Here is a 4,780-nt window from a genome sequence, read left to right as displayed (position 1 = left end):
TCTGGAGAATGACAGCTTTTTACATTGTTTTTAATAGGAACTATGGTGGATGTATTCTCTCTAAATTTTGCTTCAGGGTACTTGGAATTACTCCTTAAGGTTATATCGAGAGGGGACAATATGAACTGTCTTGCGTTTCTAAAGACATTTTATTTCCAAGGATAGCTTTTAGTGTTTATTTAGTTTTATCATCAGATTTTCCAGTGTTACTTGGTACAAGAATTGCATTCACTATAATAGTAGCTGTCATTTTTGTACATTTCTTCGTGACTAAAACAAAATAGATAAAAACCTGAAAAAGTAGTTGTTTTAGTTGTGCTTCTTTGTATGTTTGGACATCATTATGCCTGGTCTATTGTAATAATCAATTTTAATCTATATAGCTAAGTCCCAACTGTGCCCCCTATGTGTAAATATCTAAATCTGCAGGTAGGGGACACACTCTACACAGGCTTTTCTGCAAACTTGGGGGGATTAAATTACTCCTGAAAATAATAAAACATATGCACATGCGCAGGCAACACACTTACTGTAGTACAGCTGGAAAGGAGCCTGGTGGTTGCTGTGGCAACAGAGTGCCAGATCTGCCAGCAAGGGGTAATGGAAGCCTCCACAGGTCCACTCAGAGCAGCTCCAGGTGAGAAGCCAAGAGTGGAGGTGAAAGAAACCTTGGCAAACCCCAAGCGAGCCACTGAGAGCAGGTGGGGGAGGCCTTGACAAGCCTGCTCAAAGAATAAGGAAGCCTTGGCAGGCCTACTTGGTGAACACCAGGAATTGCTTGGGGGCTGGCCACCACCGGAACAGAAGCAGGGAGCTGCACAGGGCTCAGCTGCTGCTACAGTGCACACTGGAAGCCACTTGGGACACACTTGGGAAGTCAAGGGACACCAGGATTAGCTTGGGGCCTGGCTGCCATGGCAGTGGATACAGGGAGTCACTTGAGGCCCAGTCACTGCAACGCCTGCTGGGAGCTGTTTGGGGCTTGGAGTGGCAGCCAGACACTGGTGTGGTGAGGCCCTGAGGTTAGTGCTAGGGCCTGGATGTGCTGGCTCAGAGATTCCCTCCTGTGAATAGTTGATTTCTAAGGGTGGGAGGTAGGTGAGAAGACAGCAAGGGTTTAGAGTGAGTGAATGCCAAGGGTGGGGGTGAGTGAATACCAAGAGCGAGGGTAGATAGGGAGATCAGCAAGAATGGTGGGTGAGTGGAGTGCCGGGGGGTAGGTGGGAGAGCAACAAGGGTGAGTGGATTGCTAAGGGTGGGGGGTAGGTGGGGAGGACTGCAAAGGTGGGGGTGAGTGAAGTACAAGGAGTAGGTGGCAGGTGGGGAGAGCAGCAAGGGTTGGGTAGACTGATGGAGAAAATGTGTGTGGGGGAGATGAGGGGTAGATTGACAAATAAGGGGGATGGAAGAAAGGAGTGAAATAGGGGGCAGGTTGACAGATAAAGGGAATGGGAGAAAGGGGGAAATGGGAGGTAGGTTATCACAGAAGGGAGGTAGATTGACAGAGAAGGGAGGGGGCAAAAGAGATGGGGTAGGTAGACAGGTAAGGGGAAGGGTAGAAAGAGGGGGCAGATTGATCGAGAAAGAGAAAGAGGGAAGGAAGCAAAGAGGGGGAAGGGATTCACCATCTCTGCAAGTTTCTTGTGGGTCCCCACTTGTGTCTTATATTAATAGGCTTTTTAAAAGTATAAGCCTTGTAACTTGTAAGTTACCATCATCATTATCAAGATCTGTGGTCATCCTATGTTTTAGTAAGGGAAGAATTATGAACTGGTTAGTTTTCATTGCATACCCAATTGACTGGTGAATGATTTGTGTAGCCTGATTGTGTCAGGCAAGATTGAAGAAAACAGGGCAGCCACCTATTATTCTGATATGCATTTTCTACAACTGTCCATATCTGTTCTCTTCATACTATATTTTGATAGTTATTGACAGCAATTATACAAACTTAAATAGCAATGAGAAAATATCCCATTCCAGTTCTAGGATGACCTGGTTTTAGCAGCTTCACTGATAAGGCTTCATCCATATTCCTGTGTTAAGCTTTTATGGGTATTTTCCATGCAATGCATAGGATGTCAATGTTTCGGTTCTGTCCTTTATTGATAATGGAACCATTGATGATATTTAGAGATATGAACTTTTGATCAGCCTTGATCTGTGGTGATCGGGTGATCAGACATCTTCAAGTCACCAAATTATTCAAGATGGTGAAAATACAAGTTCCTCTTGTGCCAACCTTGCCTTGGATGGATTCCAGGTGGCATAAGAGTTGGCATGTGCTTTCTTTATAGCTGTCTTCACAGGATTCATCAAGGCAGGTTGTAGAAGTTCTTCCTGTAGCTTGAGCCAGCCTTGCAACTGGAAAAAGAATCCTAATTTCACATGTCAACTGATGGGGCTAAACTGGCAGATAAAAACCAGGATGAGATCCTGGAGCATCCAGATATCTCAATGAGACTGTCAGCTCAAGAGACAAACACAATGCTAGATATTAACAGGAAAGGAACTGAAAATAAAATTGGCAGCATCATAATGCCCCTCTAGAGATCTATGGTAAACACACATTCTGAATCATGTTTACAGTTCCAGTAGCCACATCTAAAACAAATGTTGTAAAGCTGGGGAAAGTGCAGAAAGGGGCAACAAAATTACCCCTCCAAAAATGGACTACTTACCCCACAAAGAACTTTGAGATTTTAAAGTTATTTTTTAAATACATGGGAGAAGTAATTATTATGACAGAGATTATAAAATCTGCAAGATTTGGAGAAAGTAAGCAGCGAGAATTTTTTATCTATTAAAGATAACACTAGGTGACACTTGGATCACCTCATGAGATGAATTCTCAACAGATTTAAACAGGACTGGCATCAAAGGTCAGCATGCACATGCAGAAGGTCCATCACCAACCTACGACTGGCCCATCCACTTCCAGCAGGAAATGGAACACTGCCACTTTCCTGGTATCAACAGAACTCAGAGAAAAAAAGAAAGATGTAGGCTGTACCCCTTCCTTAATACACTTCCCTCAGTTGAAATGGGAGGGTGCTGCAGAGGCTCTGTCATGTTAAGCTGTGGAAGTGGCACTAGGGACAGGAGCAGGTGCAGCTGTTTCCAGCCCTACCAGCACAGATGGGATTTAGAAAAGTGCAAAAGAGCACTTTGGCGCTACAGCCTGGAAGAAGCCCCTCTATCAGTGACTGAATGGAACCGAGCATGACTCTTCTAAGTGACTTTGGTAGTGGCAGAACTGAAACCACATTCTGTACCATCTTTCTGGAGAGAAATGGCTTATGTATGTGTTAAATAGTGGGTTTAACATGGCAGAGGCGAAGGCATAGTTTTGCAGTCTTCTGCCCCCCTCCAACAGCAACATGGAGCAATGCACCTATGGCACCCAGAAGTAGGCACATCGGCAACATTGGGGGGGTATTCTCTGGTTTTGGGGCAAAACTCTATGGTTTGAGTGCGATTCTATCATAGAATTTTGCCTAAAACCCAGAGTGTTGTTCCTGACATGCCTATGTCAATTCCGGGTGACGTAGGCACAATGTGCGACGTCACTTCTGGTGATGTCAGTATGTTGGGGGCAATGCTTCTGGCTCCTGGAGCATTCCCCAACCCTCTCCCTGGCATCTCGAAGGGACTGGCAAACCTTCTCTCTCTGTCTCTGTCTGTCTGTCTGTCTGTCTGTCTGTCTGTCTCTCTCTCTCTCTCTCTCTCTGTAATTCAGACACATAGAGCACCACCAGCTTTAGATTCTGTCCCCCAATCAAGGTGTTTTCCAATTACTCCTTCCCCATGAATGTACACATACACATACTGTTATGTCTGGAAATGAGAAATCTTTCACTCCAGCTTAACTGCTGCTGGAGACATGCCTGGACTTGTCTGGAAGGCCACTTAGAGGAAGCGTGGAGAGGCATGTCTGGGCTTGTCTGGGGAGTCCACCTAGTGGAGCTTGAAGCCCCAGAACAAAGGCAGGCAGGATCCTGGAACCTGCCTGAGGATTGGCCCCTGAGGGCAGCCAGCCAATCTGGAGCCTGGAGGCCATTTGAACTCACCAATCACATGGGGGCTGGGAGTGGCTTAGGTGTCTATAGTTTGGGCAGTTGCCCCATGTAAAGCATTCCTGTGGAGATGCAATAAACTGCTGCTTGCTGAAATCACTATGCCCTCACCTCTGCCATGTTAAACCCACTATTTAACACTGGCAACAAGGATGAGATCTTTCTAGCATGGCTAGAGGCCAAAGAAGCTGAATCACCTCTGGGGAACCGTCGCCCCGGACGAAGAGCACTGCTGAGAGCTTCTACAAGTCGTTTTGCGGATGAAGAAACATGGCCACTTCAGGCCACCTCAAAGAATTCAACCCTGCGTCCCCAGAACTATGGGACACCTATGCCAACCATCTCGAGTTCTTCCTTGAGATCAACAAAATCACTGATGCCGACCACAAGCGGGCCACCCTGTTCAGCGTCTGTGGCTCTGCAACCTTCAAGATTGCCCAGAGTCTCGCGGCACCGGCCGAACTCTGGGACACTTCATACAAGAACATTATGGCTCTTCTAAAGAACCATTTTTCACCACAGCCATCCCACATTGCTCACCACCATGCCTTTTACAAATGGGATCAGGCGGCCAGGGAGTCCATGTCCACATATGTGGCAGCACTCCGCCATCTTACCCACCACTGTGAGTTCCAAGACATAGAGGAAATGCTTCTCGACCAGTTTGTCTGCAGCCTTTGAAATGAGAGAATACAATGGAAGCT

The sequence above is a fragment of the Gekko japonicus genome, unplaced genomic scaffold (genome assembly GCF_001447785.1).
Source record: "Gekko japonicus isolate JY-2015 unplaced genomic scaffold, Gekko_japonicus_V1.1 scaffold832, whole genome shotgun sequence".
Classification (NCBI taxonomy): Eukaryota; Metazoa; Chordata; class Lepidosauria; order Squamata; family Gekkonidae; genus Gekko; species Gekko japonicus.
This window is presented reverse-complemented; position numbering follows the sequence as displayed.